This window comes from Siphateles boraxobius, unplaced genomic scaffold (assembly GCF_051911475.1).
Source record: "Siphateles boraxobius isolate OS27281-9 unplaced genomic scaffold, OSU_SipBor_1 61, whole genome shotgun sequence".
NCBI classification, from domain to species: Eukaryota; Metazoa; Chordata; class Actinopteri; order Cypriniformes; family Leuciscidae; genus Siphateles; species Siphateles boraxobius.
The window spans coordinates 346,750-365,269 of NW_027509188.1; the positions used below are offsets into that span (position 1 = coordinate 346,750).

At 44.7% G+C, this 18,520-nt stretch overlaps 1 long non-coding RNA gene across 1 annotated transcript; it reads right to left on the minus strand.

Moving 5' to 3' along the window:
• Positions 1 to 16,320: 16,320 nt before the first annotated feature.
• LOC143718458 (uncharacterized) lies at positions 16,321 to 16,934 on the minus strand. Its single transcript, XR_013196390.1, has 3 exons — positions 16,882 to 16,934; positions 16,648 to 16,798; positions 16,321 to 16,571 (listed from the first exon to the last, which is right to left on the minus strand). It is a non-coding gene; the product is annotated as an uncharacterized LOC143718458 (long non-coding RNA).
• Positions 16,935 to 18,520: the final 1,586 nt, after the last annotated feature.

Consider the following 18,520-nt stretch of genomic DNA (forward strand, 5'->3'; position numbering starts at 1 on the left):
CGGGGACGCACAGATAGATCTGTTTGCCTCTCACGACTCGACCCATTGCGCCCTGTTCTATTCCCTGACCGAGGGCTCTCTCGGCACGGATGCACTGGCGCACAGCTGGCCGCGGGGCCTACGCAAGTATGCGTTTCCCCCAGTGAGCCTTCTCGCACAGACCTTGTGCAAGATCAAGGAGGACGAGGAGCAGCTCATTCTGGTTGCGCCGTATTGGCCCACCCGGACCTGGTTCTCCGAACTGGTGCTCCTCACGACAGCACCTCCTTGGCCAATTCCTCTGAGGAAGGATCTCCTTTCTCAGAGACGGGGCACCCTTTGGCACCCTCGACCCGATCTCTGGAGGCTCCACGTGTGGCTCCTGGACGGGACGAGGCAGGTTTGAGTACCCTGCCACCAGCGGTGGCGGCTACCATCACTTCCGCTAGAGCATCGTCCACGAGACATGTCTATGCGTTGAAGTGGAACCTCTTCGTCAACTGGTGCTCTTCTCGTCGAGAAGACCCCAGGAAATGCTCGATCTCTGTCGTGCTTTCCTTCCTGCAAGAGGGGTTGGAGCGAAGGCTGTCTCCCTCCACCCTGAAGGTGTATGTGGCCGCTATCGCCGCATATCACGAAGCAGTTCAAGGTAAGTCTCTGGGGATGCCGACCTGATCGTCAGGTTCCTGAGAGGAGCGAGGAGACTAAATCCTCCTCGTCCTCCTCTCGTTCCCTCTTGGGACCTCTCAGTGGTCTTAAATGCCCTGCAGAGGGCTCCCTTTGAGCCTCTGCAATCAGTGGAGCTTAAGTTCCTGTCTATGAAGACAGCGCTCCTGGTTGCATTGGCCTCCATCAAGAGGGTAGGGGACCTGCACGCATTCTCCGTTGACGAAGCGTGCCTGGAATTCGGGCCCGGTCACTCTCACGCGATCCTGAGACCCCGGCCTGGATATGTGCCCAAGGTTCCCACCACTCCCTTCCGGGACCAGGTGGTGAACCTGCAAGCGCTGCCCCGGGAGGAGGCAGACCCAGCCTTGGCACTGCTCTGTCCAGTACGCGCTCTCCGCGCTTACGTAGACAGAACGCAGTGTTTCAGGACCTCAGACCAGCTCTTTGTCTGTTATGGTGGGAGACTGAAGGGAAAGGCTCTCTCAAAGCAGAGGTTGTCTCACTGGATAGTGGACGCCATTGCTTTGGCTTACCAACAGCAAGGCCGACCGTGCCCCCTTGGTGTGACAGCCCACTCCACCCGGAGTGTGGCTTCCTCTTGGGCTCTAGCGCATGGCGCCTCGCTGGCAGACATTTGTAGAGCTGCAGGCTGGGCGACACCCAACACATTCGCCAGATTCTATAATCTCCGAGTGGAGCCTGTGTCCTCTCGTGTACTCGCTTCAGTCAGCTAGTACTGGACCCGCTCAGGTGTCTTCGCTTGCTCGCCTTTCCACTCCACGGACTGGATACGTGCGATTATTCCTCAGGTGAGCCTTCCTCTCTGAAGCCCTGAGTTCCTCCAGCACTGTTGATGCTGGCGCCAGTGTCTATTGCCTGGGCGTCGGCTAGGTGCCTCCGTGTGCATGGTTCCTCCCTGAGTAACCCCCACATGTGTATTTCCACTGTAAGCCTCCTTGAGCATGTGTCTTTCCCTTGGCAAGCCATCTTGCCCTCCTGGAGTTGAAAGTTGCCACCCCTCGGGCTGGTCACTCCAGTGTTCCTCCATATGTAGCCCTCCGGCCATATGTGTATCTTAAGTCCTCCCTACGGGTAGGCATGCTGCGGCATATCTCCTCTGAGATATGCTTCCCAGTGTACCTTGGTATTCCTGTGTTAAGTAGGACTCCTTCGTCTGTGCCAGTATCACGACAGGGGGATCAGACTTTCGCAGGGCACTGGAAGACAGCTGTGAAGGTGGCGTGATTTCACGGGGACCCCCATTCGTCGTCATCCGACGTAACTCGGAGTGACTACGAAAGGGAACGTCTCGGTTACATATGTAACCCTCGTTCCCTGAGTAGGGAACGGAGACGTTACGTCTCCCTGCCACTTCCGCTGTACCGCTGGGTAGACGCCTGAGTTCAGTCTCGGCTCCTCAGCGAAGACATATCTGCATGTTGCCGAGCGTCCTCCTTTTATACCCACGAGGTGGGGCGGAGTTACGCTATGCAAATTCCGCAGACCCATGGCATTTCATCGCCATTGGCTCGTTTTATAATACACGAAGATGATTGGCTTTCTAGGCGAAACCCCCATTCGTCGTCATCCGACGTAACGTCTCCGTTCCCTACTCAGGGAACGAGGGTTACATATGTAACCGAGACGTTATGTCATCAGTTAGACCAACCTATTATTTCTCTCGTGTTACAAGATAAAAATGACTCCCATGGAGTTTAAACCAAGAACTGCGAAAAGACCAGGCAGATATCAAAAAATCATCATTGAAGAGGCCCCACCACGGATGATTATCACAGGCACTGAGGGGTATGATGAGCTCCTAAAACTTGGCCGGGAAGCCTTTTGGTCAGACAAAGAGAGAGAGGGGAGTGTGATTACCCTCTGTAATCCAGATGGGATTAGGTGGAGGAATGAACAGTTCAACCAGGAATTTGGATCCATGGCAGAGATCCCAACCCTCTGGAAGCGAACAATTTACATTGGATGTAGAGAAATGGGTATCATAATGTTGAAATTATATGTCATGTGTGTTATAAACTTGCTCTTATCTTAATAAAATACCAATTGCATGATGTATCTACAGATTTAATTTGCCTTGATGAAACCAGCTCAATATCAGGTATGTACCATAAGTTTTGATTACATTTTAAATACCATGTATGTTTTGTAATACATAATATTTGTTCATTGATTATAATGTTTAGTATGTGTTCCATTTATTTATGTATTGCTCCCTTCTTTTTCAAAGAATTGATGAAAGTGAAGTGGACTTATCTTTGGTAACTTCAGTTTTCTCATTTATATTTGTAAATAAAGTCTTACTGAAATTACTGTTGAATATTTGGATGTTTAGATAAGATTGATCTATCTTAATGGTTGTTTGTTTGTAGAATTTACAACCAAAGAGATCCAGATTTTTAGGAAGACCTACAGACCAAAGTGTAGTGAGGTGCTTAGGTTCAGGTCAATGTGCTTGGAGATCAGAAAGCACTGATTAAGTTCTAGGTTCATAGTGAATGAATTTATTAATTCATTCATTCCTTTATTTAATCCTTCCTTTATTCATTAATTTATCAGATGCAGTGAGAGAAACATCCTCAACTAATAATAGATCTAAATTCAGAATCAGATGCAGTGAGATCCACTAGTGCTGATATATCCTTAAACGGGTAGTTCACCCCAAATTAAAATTTGATGTAAATTTCAGCTTATAGTAGCAAATGCTTTTTGGAAAAGACCAAAAGTATTCCTTGCATGTTGTACACTAGATTTCAAGTCTTTCAAAGCCATGTGATAGGTTTTAGCGTGGAACAGAATCTCAATCAGTGGTTGTTTTCCAGATTTAGCAGATTCAAACATGTCCTTATTTGCTTACAACACAAAAATGTATCAATAATGCCAATATGCTTTTTGACTAAACAGAGCTCCAAATCCAATCCAAAAAGGTCAAGATTATCAAGAAAAATCAAAATTGGTGCATTATTATATTACATTATATCTTTCCTTCATGATGTATTTAATTTAGTTACATACACCTCCAAATTTGTAAACAGTACAGTGTTGAAATATCATGCATTTCAGTTACTAGCATGTCATGTATTTCATTTGGTTAGTGTTGCCACTCTCAAGCTCATATTTACATAATATAAAGTAATGCAAAAGGCAACATTGTGGAAATTGTAGTAAATCGCAAGAGACAACTTCTCACATTGAGCACACAAATGCGTGTGTCGTTTATTATTGAAAACAAAAACACTCAACTCCAAAATGGCGCTGACTAGCGTCTCACGTCATCACGCATACAGAACATTTAAAGGGACAACGATCCCTGAACAACAGTGAGGAACAATGCCAAGAACAAAGGTGAACTAGAAACAGAGCATTTCCTGCGGAACATGCGTGTGAATGCTTAAAATGCTTAACTGAAATGCAAAGAAAGAAAGAAAGAAAGAAAGAAAGAAAGAAAGAAAGAAAGAAAGAAAGAGAAAGAAGGATTAGTTAGAAAGAAAGAAAGATGGATTAGTTAGAAAGAAAGAAAGATGGATTAGTTACAAAGAAAGAAAGATTAGGTAGAAAGAAAGAAAGTTTAGGTAGAAAGAAAGAAAGAAAAAGAAAGAAGGATTAGTTAGAAAGAAAGAAAGATGGATTAGTTAGAAAGAAAGAAATATGGATTAGTTACAAAGAAAGAAAGATTAGGGAGGAAGAAAGAAAGAAAGAAAAAAAGAAAGAAAGAAAGAAAGAAAAAGAAAGAAGGATTAGTTAGAAAGAAAGAAAGATGGATTAGTTAGAAAGAAGGAGATTAGGTAGAAAGAAAGAAAGAAAGATTAGGTAGAAAGAAAGAAAGAAAGAAAGAAAGAAAGAAAGAAAGAAAGAAAGAAAGAAAGAAAGAAAGAAAAAGAAAGAAGGATTAGTTAGAAAGAAAGAAAGATGGATTAGTTAGAAAGAAAGAAAGATTAGGTAGAAAGAAAGAAATAAGGATTAGGTAGAAAGAAAGAAAGATAGATTAGTTACAAAGAGAAAGAAAGAGGGAGGGAGAACAGGAGAAGCAGAAGCATAAATGCAACAAAAACCTGTAAAGTTCCTTCAGAAAAGAGCTCAGTGACTGTGCACCAATCAGAACACAGGACCAATTATGTGTGTCTCCCTTTGATCTGTGCCCCTTTGATCTGTGCTAATCAACATCACCTGTGCAATCAGCTTTCCTATTTAGACAGAGGGCAAAATCGCTGATACTTGGCCTCGAACAAACCTCCCTAGAGACAAAACTATAGGTTGTATCGGCGAAATGACCTGACCGTGAGCGAGACAAGGCCTTTGTGAACGATGTGATGTATTTTTTGTGTGGATAGAGTTGAAAAAAGAGACCACTTTGGCAAGTTGAAAAACTAGTGATCAGAGCATTACGGACCAAAGTTTGACCTGAATTTATAATTGCTGCCAATGGAGGATTGTCTGTCACTCTTGTCCTTTGGAAGGACACAGAGGAAAAACTGTAAGTCCGAGGGATTTACTAAACACACGCGAGGAAGCACAACAAAAATACCTACGTTTCAAGTATAATTACATGCCCGAAGAGTTAAAATTGTGGCCAGGCCAGTGATTTAAAAATTATTTTTTACGATTAGTTTTCAAGCTGGCTCACTCTAGCAGATGACATCACGTGCTCTAGCTCTGAACAGTCTCTCTCATCCGCTTCCATTAAAATCTGAGAAACGGCTTGAAAAACTTCATGAGACTAAAGTAGAGATTGTGAAAAAAGTATAAAAGATTTCAAAAAGTTGAATACAACGTTAATAGCTTAAAGATTTCTCAACATTTTAAAGTTGAAATGACAAAAATAGCTGAAAGTATGCACAAGTAGTGGGCTTTGAAAGCAGAAGGAGCATAAAGCAGGATTTGAAGAATTCTCCATTGACTTACATGTTTAAAAAAATGCACAAAAAGATTAATAATTTAAAAAGTATAAAAGTTATAAAAAAGAAAAATAATAGCACACATGTCCTTGAAAAGCTGAACATTTTGATACTTGAATGGTTTTTGTAGCACAAAGTAGAGAGGAGTTATAAGCGACCGTGGAAGAATACGGAATAATAATAATAATAAAGATTTGGATTTCAATAGTGTGAATGCTTGAAAGCATTCACACTAATAATAAAGATTTGGATTTCAATAGTCTGAATGCTTGAAAGCATTCACACTAATTATGTATGTCAAAGTCACTACACACGTCCCCCCAGAATTCACCATATCAGGAGTGGTGAATAACAGTCAACGGGGAGGTGGGCGTATCAACCTGCCACAGCGGCTGTGCTGCACGGAAGGAGGAGGAGACCGCACTGCAGCCGGCAACCCGCCCTGGCACGGGTGTGGGACATGGAGTGTGGGAGGCTTGGGAGGGAGGGGAGCAAGGGGTGGGGGCAGAGCAGGAGGCCGTCCGCGCCGTGGGACCTGGGCCAGGTCAATAGGCCTGGCCACGTCCAAGTGAGCCGGTTTGAGGCGGTCAATAGAGAGTCGCTCCGGTTTCCCGCCCCTGTCCACCACAAAATGTTTGTCCCCCTTCTCCAGAACCTGAAATGGGCCCTCGTAGGGCGGACGTAGAGGTCCCCTGTGGGCATCGTGGCGAATGAAAACGTAGTCAGCCGTCTGAAGTCCAGCGGGTATGTGTGACTGAGGAAGGCCGTGATGGGAAGTAGGGACAGGTGCGAAAAGCCTCGCATTGTCCAGTAGAGTGGACCGCTGAAAAGTAGCAGACCAGGGAACCGTGGTGCTAGGGACAAAATCCCCTGGTACCCGCAGTGGCTGTCCATAAACCAACTCCGCGGATGAGGACTGAAGGTCCTCCTTTGGCGCGGTCCTGATGCCCAGCATCACCCACGGGAGCTTGTCGACCCAGTTGCTGTCTTTGAGGCCAGCGCGCAGGGCAGCCTTCATTGACCTATGAAAACGTTCACAGAGTCCGTTAGCTTGCGGGTGATATGCGGTCGTACGGTGGAGTTTCACTCCGAGGCTCTGTGCGACAGCGGCCCACAGCTCAGAAGTAAACTGTGCGCCTCAGTCAGAGGAAATGTCCGAAGGAGTGCCGAAACGTTCAACCCAGGTGCCAATAAATGCCCGTGTCATTTCGGAAGACGTCACTGACGTCAAAGGCACAGCCTCGGGCCAGCGGGTGGTCCTGTCAACCATGGTGAACAAATATGTGAAACCGTGAGAGGAGGGCAGAGGACCAACCAGGTCCACGTTTACATGGTCAAAACGTCTTTCCGGAACCGAGAAAGACCCTAACGGGGCTTTAGTGTGGCGATGGACTTTGGCCCGTTGGCATTCAACACAGGTGTTAGACCAATCCCTAACGTCCTTCTTGAGGCCGTGCCAAACAAACTTCCCTGCCACCAGTCTCTGTGACGCTTTCGTACCCGGGTGGGAGAGACCATGGACGGCATCAAAAACTTGTCGCCTCCATCCCGAGGGAACGACCGGCCGAGGACTACCAGTGGAGATCTCACACAGGAGCTTGGTGCCGGCATCGCCAAAAACCACATCCTCGAGCTGCAACCCTGTAGCCGAGGTCCTCAGGAGTTGCACATCTGGGTCTGTGGCCTGAGTCGCTGCCATGCGGTCGTAATCCAAACCCAGGTGGACTGCCACAGCCCGTGATAGGCAGTCCGCCACCCGGTTGGTCTTACCGGCGACGTGCTGCAAGTCCGTGGTGAACTCAGAAATGTAGGACAGATGACGTTGCTGGCGGGCGGACCACGGTTCAGCCACCTTGGCCATGGCAAAAGTCAACGGCTTGTGATCCACAAAAGTGGTGAAATGTCGGCCCTCCAGCAGGGAACGAAAGTGTCGGATAGCGAGGTAGAGACCCAGCAACTCCCGGTCGAATGTGCTGTACTTCCGCTCACAGGGGCGCAGCTGACGGCTAAAGAAAGCCAGCGGCTGCCAGGCCCCGTCTACCCACTGCTCATATACAGCACCAACAGCATAGTCCGAGGCATCCGAGGAGATGGAGATGGGGGCTGTTGGAGAAGGATGTGCCAACATGGCGGCGTTAGCTAGGGCTGTCTTAGTGGCAGCAAAAGCCCTGTCTCTACTCTCATTCCAGGATACAGCGTGCTTGGGTTTACCCTTCAAGGCCTCATGCAAAGGCTGCATGAGCTGAGCGGCTCGAGGGATGAAACGGTGGTAAAAATTTACCATGCCGAGGAACTCCTGCAGGGATTTGACAGTGAGAGGGCGCGGGAACTGTGCGACCGCCTCCACCTTTGACGGGAGGGGGACTGCCCCGTCCTTAGTGACTCTGTGTCCTAGGAAGTCGATGGTGGTCAAGCCGAACTGGCATTTGGCGGGGTTGATAATCAGTCCATGCTGGCTAAGCCGCTCAAAAAGGGTTTGGAGGTGCGCGAGGTGCTGAGACTTGGACGTGCTCGCTACTAGGATGTCATCCAAATACACAAAAAGGAAAGGCAGGTCCCGCAACACAGAGTCCATGAGTCGTTGAAAAGATTGGGCGGCGTTTTTAAGGCCGAACGGCATGCGCAGGAACTCAAACAAACCAAACGGTGTGATCACTGCCGTTTTGGGAATGTCCAGTGGATGTACCGGAACCTGATGATAACCTCTAACAAGGTCCACCTTCGAAAAAATCACTTTGCCAGACAGGTGTGCTGAAAAATCCTGTATGTTCGGGACTGGGTATCGGTCAGGTGCCGTTGCCTCATTAAGCCGCCGGTAGTCGCCACACGGACGCCAGCCGCCAGCAGGTTTGGGGACGATATGAAGAGGCGATGCCCATGGGCTGTCGGATCTGCGGACTATTCCCAGGCGCTCCATGTTCGCAAACTCAACCTTTGCAACGGCAAGCTTGGTCGGGTCGAGGCGCCGAGCACGGGCATACACGGGCGGACCAGTAGTGGCGAGATGATGCTCCACACCATGCTTCACGGCAGATGCAGAGAAAGTGGGCTGAGTGAGAGCTGGGAACCTGGCAAGCAGACGGTGGAAATTATCAGAAACTAAAAGCATGCTAGACAGTCGTATGGAGTCGGGCCCGCTGAGCGTGCATGTATAAGAGCAAAACGTGACGGCGTCAATCAGGCGGCGGTTCTTTACATCTACCAACAGTCCATGTGCACACAAAAAATCAGCACCGAGGAGGGGAACGGCCACCTTTGCTGTAACAAAGTTCCAGCCGAAGCGCTGTCCTCCGAAACACAATTCGACGTACCTTTGTCCATAAGTGCGGATGGGGCTTCCATTGGCAGCTTCCATAGGGGGGCCGTGGCTGTCAGTCACCATGTCCAAACGGGATGCAGGCAGGACGCTCCTCTGTGCTCCTGTGTCGCACAGAAAACGCCGTCCGGAGATGCTGTCATGGATGAAAAGCAGCCTGCCTACGCGGCCGACACTCATGGCCACTACTGAGCGCCGGCCCCTGCGTTTCCCGACCCGCCGAAACTGCATGGTAGGCGACATTTGTTAGCCTTAGTTCCAAACTTCGCATGGTAAAAACACAAGCCTGAAGGTTGTTGGGGGCCAGAAGACTGCTGCCGCCGAGAAGTGGTAGCCGCGATAAAGGTGGAGCCGTCCCGTGTCACCGAAGCGATGTGCGCGGGAAAAAGCGCGGCCGCGCAATGTCCCTGACTCGCCAGGAAAAATTTATCAGCCTCCTCGGCCAGTCTCCGACAGTCAGTGATTGTGGTGTTGGCTAATGCAGCTCTCACTTGTGAAGGCAGCTGACGCAGGAAAAGCTGTATAAAAAGAAAATCGGGTCTGTGCTCACCCAAAAGATCCAGCAAATGATCCATGAGCTCGGACAGTTTGCTGTCACCCAATCCTTGAAGGGAGAAAAGCCTACCGGCTCTCTCAGCGTCCGTCAGTCCGAACGTTTTTAACAGGTGGGCTTTGAGTGCTGCATACTACTCAGTTTCCGGAGGGTTTGTAAGAAGGCTCACCACTCTCGATGCTGTTGCATTACCGAGAGCCGACACAACGTAGTAATACTTTGTTGTATCCGCGGTGATCTCTCGTAACGCAAACTGCGCTTCAGTCTGGGCAAACCAAGCCGATGCCGACGATTCCCAGAATTCGGGGAGTTTGAGGGTGACAGCGTTAGTGGCCATGGTCGTGTTGGGTCACTGGATACGTCCAGTAGACTAATGTCGGGGTCACCAGTGTGGAAATTGTAGTAAATCGCAAGAGACAACTTCTCACATTGAGCACACGAATGCGTGTGTCGTTTATTATTGAAAACAAAAACACTCAACTCCAAAATGGCGCTGACTAGCGTCTCACGTCATCACGCATACAGAAGATTTAAAGGGACCACGATCCCTGAACAACAGTGAGGAACAATGCCAAGAACAAAGGTGAATTATGTATGTCAAAGTCACTACAACATCATCATATTTGAAAAGGATTGCGGTCTGTGAGATAAGAAATTAGTTCTTAGTTTAATTCAGTCAGTCTGCTTTTGTATTTCAACTGTTACTGCTGATCAAAAGCTTCCATAATTTTCTACTTCATATGTGGGCTTACTTTTTAACGACTAAGCGTAATAGTGAAAATCATGAATATTTAGTTTAGTATTAACTAGTAAAATTAAATTAGTAAAATTTAGTATTGCAAAAAAACCTAGTGCTGTTTACTCCACAAATAGTTTAAAATTTTACACAGCTGGTGCAACAGACCCCAGAATACTTTAAATATATTGCATAAATTAAATGTATATTAAATTGCTAGTTTTTGTCCTTTCTGAAGCTTGACATCTGTGGGCACAATGAACTGTCCTTGTGTAGAAAATTGTATACATTTTGTGTTTTAAGTGGAAATAAGTAAGTACGAGCAGCCTTAATCACTGCAGAATTTCCATTTTAAGGGGATCTGATTGATTTTTCAGAGCAAAGTGCAAGTGGCTACACACCTCCAGAACTTGTTGCAGAGAAACCCATGCAAGAAGGCATAGGATATGTAGATGAAGACAGTTGTCCACAAAATCAAGTGTGTTATGTTTCGTATGCATTAAATTATATCATTTTTTTTCCAATCTCAACTTTACCACATATAGTATATGTTCCGAGGCTGCCATATGTGGATGAGTCCCTAATCCATTACAATGCAGAGAGCCTGTTGGGTGAAGGTGCATTTGGAAAAGTATATAGAGGTTATTTTCAGGGTACCCCAGCTGCCATAAAAAAGATTCTGTACACAGCAGGTCTTCCAGACCAAGACATCCAGCATGAGATTCTCGTCTCACTGTAAGATTAATTTGCATCATTAATTAAAGATTTATTTTTAATTTAAATCTTATATAATAATTAACAGTTGGGGAGAATGGAACAGTTTGGAACAACAACATAATGCTTTTTTACTGTGTGGTACTTAGATTGTTTTCATTTTTGTAACAGTTTGGCTGTGCATAAAGTGTTTTGCTAATTTACTTAATGCCTCTACACTTCGTTGTATTTTATAGGTGACTGAGCCATCCCAATATTGTTCGACTCTTAAAATATGTCAATGCCATTGTTTTGTCTCAAGATTTAGACCAGTCATTTTCTTTAAATCAGTCATATTTATAAAAGCTACTTCAATGTCCTAATTGACCTAAGGTCTCATCCTGGCTTAATTAATTAATTAATTAAATATGGACATAGCAATAACATTGGACAAACCAGATGCATTGTTTAAAGAGTAATAGCACATGTGCTAATTTTCAACACCTGTCCATAGGCTTTTACAACAGATAAAAAAACACATTTTTAAACAAGACAAGGCACATTTTACACATTAGAACAACTTTGGCCCGATTTAAGCCACTGTTTGACCTCTCTGGCAAAGATGTTAATATTGTTCTGCAGTTTGAATCCAATTGGTAGATAATTCCATAGTGTAGCCCCTCGGAAGGAGAAGCTGGACTGACCAAAAGATTTTCTAAACTTTGGTAGCACACAATCCCCACTAACTGAGGCTCTGGTGGAAGATCTAAAAGAGCCCTGACGCCTCTCTATGAGGTCAGAGAATAGTGGTGACACACAGTTGTTCAAACATTTAAAAGTCAATTTCAAAATGCAAAAATTTACAAAATTTTCAAAAGTAAAAATCTTGTGCTTTTGTATTATATCACAAATATGCCATATCATAGGTTTCTTATCAAATATCTTAATTACCTGTTTATATAGAGAAGTGACTGGTTTCAAAGTGGACGCTGATGTTTGTGACCATGCTGTAATACAGTATGACAAATGTGAAAAAAACATTGCATGCATAAACAATAAAGCCGTGTGATGTGGCAACTCTCCTCTAATAAAGCGAAAACAGTTTAGATTTGATTCTAAGCCCTGTTTATTAAACCAGGCCAAAACTTAGGAGAGTTAGTATTTTGTAATCTTTATTATGCATAGGCAACTGTTATTTCTAAATAACTTTGTCATAGCTGATTACATCGTATCTACCTGTTGGTTCTAATCATGTAATAACAACTTTCTTAATTGTAAAACAATAACATATGTATAGCAAACCAGAGGAGACAACATAACCTTAACAAAATTGTCTCTGTATGTGGAAGTTTGAATTTTGGTAATTTTTTGTGTGAAGGTTTTGCATATGTATCTCTCTTCGTTGAAATGTAAAACCCTTTTATAAGTTTGTAATTTCAATTTCAATTTTATTTTTTGTTAGATTGAAGGAGATGACAATTATTTTGTTGCCCTGGAATTCACAATGGCCATTGAGTACATCCATTCCAAAAATGTCATCCATCAAGGCATAAAGCCAGACAATGTTTTGGTAATATAATATATTATGTATTTTTTAAAAAAAGTTATTTTTCTAGTTACAAACAAAATTATTTAATATTTTGTTTTTTATAATTATTTATATAATTATAAATTAATTAATTAATAATTACTTTTTTATTATTAAATGATTATTTCAACTATTTTGTTACTTTAAACAGATCGACCAGTTCTCAAAAAGGCTGTACTGACAGACTGGGGCCTTGCCAACATCAGAGTCACTGTTGTACTGCGACAAGGAAGCAGACTTACTGGGAGGATGCTGTAGATGAGGCATATGAGAGGAAGAAAGAGTGAAGAGTGCTCATCTGGCCACTGAAGCAGAACAGTGAGGATGGAGAGTCAGGGTTTATCCAGTGGAAGTGGGTTGTCGAGGATTTGTGGCATACGCTACAACCCGGTTCCTCGGAGACGTCAGATTCAGTGGCCAAGAGTTGCGTCACACAGTAAAGAACTTATCTGAAGCAGCAGAAAGGAGCAGCAACTGGCTGTGGTTGAGACGGAAAGATTCTGGCTGGCTGTGTACAGGCCGCCATGCTACGGTTTCGAAGAATTCTTGAAAACTCGAAGAGTCTGTTGGTTTATTTGAATAGTTTGCATCGTAATATTATGTTCCTGTGTATTTTGCGTGAATGAGGATTCGTGTTTGGACAGATATTGTGTTTTGCGGTAGTATGCCATACGGAACCGTTGCCCTGAACCTGCTTTAATGACGGCAGTGGGGCTCGACAGCCTTAGTCAAACGGTTTGGCGCATATGGTCGGGTTGCGGAGAGATTGTGGTTAGGTCACATGTGAACTATGAGGAAGGAGCAACCTCAGCAGCAGGAGGGAGGTAAAGGTAAGTAAGCTGGGCTGAGTTGAGTGGGGGACGGAGGGGGGTTACTCTGGGATGCCAGAGTCACTGTCGAGCCCTCTTGAGGTGTCGTGGGCTAATCGACGAAACACTGAGGACGGAAGGTGCCCACTTGAAGACCCTAGAGATGTCCCCTACTCAGCTCAATCCAGAGGGTTGTTATGGGGGACGGCACTGTGGTTGCAGCCGTTGTGTGTGCTGACGCGCAAATACACTGCAGCTATTAACACCAGACAGAAGTAGATTCACATCACCATATGGAAAGAAGCGTAAATGGATAGAGAAGCATAGGTTGCTGTAGAGCTACGTCTTAGTTGGTGCTTATCTTGGCGAAAGCTGAGTACAAATCAGCATGAAGTTTTAACATCTACTTTTGTGTAATGGAAATCTGGAGGAAGAATAGGGCCAATGGGTGGAAGCTTTCTTTATATGGCCCAAGAATGTCTGGTCGAGTTTGAACAGGCTTCCAGAGGTTCAGACATCTGGTCTCTTGGAGCAACTTACCTGGAGATTTTCACAAAATCAGTGCCATGGACAGTAAAAAACCAAAGACAGTTGTGCAGTCTAATGGCAACAAAGGTGCCACCACATGCCTTGCAACATCTACACGAAAAGTACAGGTTTATTGATACAGTGTTGCACTATGATGTAGCATCAAGACCTGAAGCTTCCTCAGTGGTGCTTTCCATAAAAACAGTGGAGGGGCCAGATTTAAACAGCCGTTATGGTTATGAATGAAGTGGTTTGTCACAACCTGACATAGGTTAGACTTTTCCCCAGCTACTGTACATGGACAATGTAATATTTCTTTTTCAATTTGTACTAAAAATACCATTGTTGTTAAAATTTTAACATTTATAACCACAGCTTAAACCACGTATAAGCATTGACATACTTTACTTACTCATTAGTTTAGGTACTGAGTGTAGGAGAATGTACAAAAGTTAACACAAAATTCCATGTTATGTTCATGTTGTCAGTTTAATCGATACTGTTTTGATGTGAAACACCAATACTTTACACTTTACTGTACAACAAATGTTATGCAACTCACTTGCCTTTACTGTCAAATCACTTTAACTTTAAGCTTTAACTTATGCATTTGTTTTACTATTTGTTTGAAATTCATGTTCACATCATTAAAGCCGTTTTGCATCCTAGTAGCATTTTATTTGGCATCTATATGTGAATTTGGTTTGATAAGCAGTTACAAATTCCATGACTCATTGGCCAGTAGCTGGTATATTAGCGTGCACTCACAGACTCCTAAAGAGATTTGAGGAACTGTTGACATGGGCCAGGATGAAGATAAAGCCATCCAAATCCCGCAGTGTCTCAATCCGCAAAGGAGCCAGGAGAGACGACATCTCCTTCACAGTGAATGGCGAGGAGATTCCACGCCTGGCAAAACAGCCGGTGAAAAGCTTGGGAAGGCTATACACAGCTGACCTGTCAGACAAAAACATGGCATTCTCGGTGACTGCACAGCTCACTGCTGGTCTGAGGAAGATCGACCAAAGCCCTCTACCTGGCAAGTTTAAGGTCTGGTGCTACCAGTTCACCCTGTACCATCGCCTCATGTGGCCCTTAAAGCTGTGTGACATCCCCTTTTCAGCAGTTCTGAAGATGGATGCTAAGGCAAACAATTATATCTGGAAGTGGCTAGGCCTTCCCCGATGCCTGTCAAGGGCAGCTCTTTTCGGAAGGAACACCTTAAGACTTCCGCTGAAAACCATCAGCTTGGGCTATAAACTGGAGAAGGTGAGACTGCTGTTCGAACTAAAAGGTTCACCTGACCCAGTGGTACAGAGTGCCAAAGTCCAAGTCAGACCAGGAAGAAGATGGGAGGCATCACAGGCACTAGACCAGGCCATAACCCGGCTGAAACATCAGGAAGTTGTAGGGGCAGTGCAACATGGCACGGCAGGTTTTGGATGGCGAACACCACCCAAGCCATGGTCCAAAGCCTCAAGGGAGGAAAGGAAACAGCTCGTGATTTCGGAAGTCAGGAGGGGGGAAGAGGAGGGCTACAAGGTCATGGCAGTAACCCAATCCCAGCAAGGCAGATGGACCACCTGGGAGGCTGTCACAGATAGGTCCATCACTTGGTCTGATCTATGGAATTTGCCCCAAGCAAGGCTAAGCTTCTTGATCAGAGCCACGTATGACACTCTCCCAAGCCCCCAAAATCTGCACCGCTGGTATGGCACAGAGGAGCACTGCCAGCTCTGCGGCCACCAACGTCCCAGCCTCCAGCACATCCTCTCTGGCTGCAAGACTGCGCTGACTCAGGGGCGCTATGGGTGGCGTCACGACAGCGTCCTGCGAAAGCTAGCAGAAGCCATCGAAGCACGCAGGCTTGAAGTAAACCGTGCCAGCCCAACAACATCACACCTGCCAATCCAGTTTGTTAGACAAGGGGGAGAGGCACTCAGTAGCACAGTAAGAGAGAGGTCCTTGTTGATACCCGGAGGGGAATGGGCCCTTAGAGCTGACCTGGATCGCCAGCTAAAGTTCCCTCAGGAGATTGCCATAACCTCGCTCCGACCAGACATCGTGATTTGGTCCATCGTTACGAAGACCGTCATTATGGCTGAACTGACTGTGCCAGTGCTGCCTTTGAAAGGAAAAAGGAGAGGTATGCGGAACTAGCAGCTGCATGCGCACAAGCTGGGTGGAGAGCATACACCTACCCAGTGGGAGTTGGTTGCAGGGGCTTCACTGGAACCTCCATCCAGCGACTGAAGAGCTGGCAGAAGAGCCAGAGCAAGGGAGTTTTTGGCTCTGGCTCCGTAGAAAGGACAAGGCTTGGGGTAAAGACGGGTCCTAAGGCTGGCTGCAGGGGGCGGCAGGGAGACGTCCCTGCCGCTGCTCCACCACCCGGAGGTGTTCCGGGATTAAAGGAGCGAAACATCAATGAAGGGCGGCTCCCGGCTGACGACCCTGCAGCCGGTCCAAAGGCACTGGCGGAAGTGCGTCAGGCAGAAATGCCTTGCAGGTGGTCTCACCTGTGCTTTTAACTTTCATTAGCCTCTGCAAATGTGGATGGAATGGAAATGCCTCTTGTTTCAAGGACTGTGGTGAATTTCTCGACCACCATGAGATAAGCTGGGAGAGACCCGTCAGGTGATGATGGGAAGTTTGTATCATGAAGAATAGCCTCAGATATTGTTCGGAATGCTTCGTTTGTCACCAATAAAGCCTCATCTTCTCCACAAACAAGCTGTTCTGCATACTGCAGGAGGTCATCATTTACTTTGCAGAGCATATTACCAAATCCTGCAGGAAGATACAAATTCCTTTTTCAAGTTGCTACTGCTTTTCTGAACCATTTTAATTTAGATGAAATGCATACCTTCGGGTGGGGAAATAAAGAGAAGGTCTGGTTTCCCAAATGGACATGTAACATTCCGTTGCTTGCGAATGTCATGAGTGTTCCACAGTCTTTGCTCTAGGTTCAGCTCTCGCTCAAGGTCGCGGGAAGGTGTGTATATTGCAGGCAATTTCTGTAGGTTAGCAGCATGTATTGTTTATTTTTTTCATAAAATATAAGCAGATACATGAGGCCTGACAACAAGTTTTAGCTTACATGTGTACAGGATTGTCAAAATCGAGCATGCCAGACTGCATCATGGCCTAAAAAGGGTATAAAAAATATACATTATTAGGGTAAATAAATTAGAGAAATGTTTTAATTTGCATCAATAAGCATTTGCCGTAATTCCAGTTCATAGACAAAAAGTTCACCTCAAATGTCAGCTGCCATTTTTTGATCCATGTTGTCTTCAGCATACTATTGAAGCATTCAGCTCGCTGATAAAACAAAATATTAAATGTTAATATTCTTGTTACAGAAAAATATTTTGTATCTGCATTTATGCTCACATACCTGATTATGTACTGATGTGCCCACTCTGAAGGAGTCTCGTCCTTGATCACTAGACTCCCGGAAGTGAAATGCCACTTGCGTCTGTCCGACGAGAAAATTTTCCTTCGCTCTGTCTGCTCTTATGAATCATGGGCAACCTATAGTAAATTAAAGTAATATGTTTAATATTGTGAACAAATATGAGGAGCTCTCTCCTATCATGACTGTAAGACATCAAATATACGTACCACTGTGTTCCTGAATGGCATCAAAGAAGTACCTTGCAATGAAGGTTTGCTGTCGGTTAGAGGTGCCAGCCTTAAGCCAAATAATTTTACTAGAAAATCTATTAAGAGGATTGCAAGTACATAAAAAAGTAACAAATTAGACTACATCTCAGAAGCTAAATTTAAAAGGCAATGAACTTTGTTAAATGTACCTGAAGTGGTACAGATTTATTAAATGTTTAATTGAGGTTCCAATACAACAGTATATAAACTGAGACAGTTTCGTATACTGAATTTAGCATTTAAGGTTATGAAGGTGATGATATTTGCTGTGAAACAGTTTTCCAGCAAGAGAATCTGGCAAATCCTGTTTTCTGTATCTGGCAGAATACTGTTAAATAATAGTTATGCTGATTGGATTGGAATTGGTAACACTCTCAGTATAGGGCAGGTTTCTAAACCTGTATCATCACAATGTTAAGCCCTGCCCCTAAATGTATAATTGCAAGGGAACGTTTCCCTTGGTTTAGACTCGAGACAAGTTTGGAAGACTAAAGCAACGCACAGCTTGTGTTCTCAATAAAGAAACCTTCTTAAGATACAAAACCGAGTCTCCTGGTCTTCGCTTCTGAGTTTTCAAACACTTTAGAAGAAAAAGTTTCCAACATACCCATCAATACCAAAATGTACCCAGATTCCAGAGGATTTCAATTTGTCATTTCCTATGACAAATGATACAATATGTATCACAATAAATATCTATTATTCAACCAAAACATAAGTCAGAAAACTTGAATAATTAGTTCATGCTTCACTACACTTTAAAAATATGGATTTTAAATGACATTGGGAAGAGAGTTTGGCTTAACTATCCCTTTACTAATATCTGTTTATTAATATTTATTTAATATTTAACAATATTTACCATCAATATGCCAAGTGTAATTTGGTCCACAGCTGAAGTAGTTCCTACGTTCAATTATTTTTTTCCCAGGACATCTACTAAGAAGACCACTACCATCAAGTTCTCTCATTATTAGAGCCACATCATTCCTAGAGAAATAACTGAGAAAGTAACACATTAAATTATGTTTTCACCTCAATTCGTTGACAGTTTAGCAGCATCCCTCCAC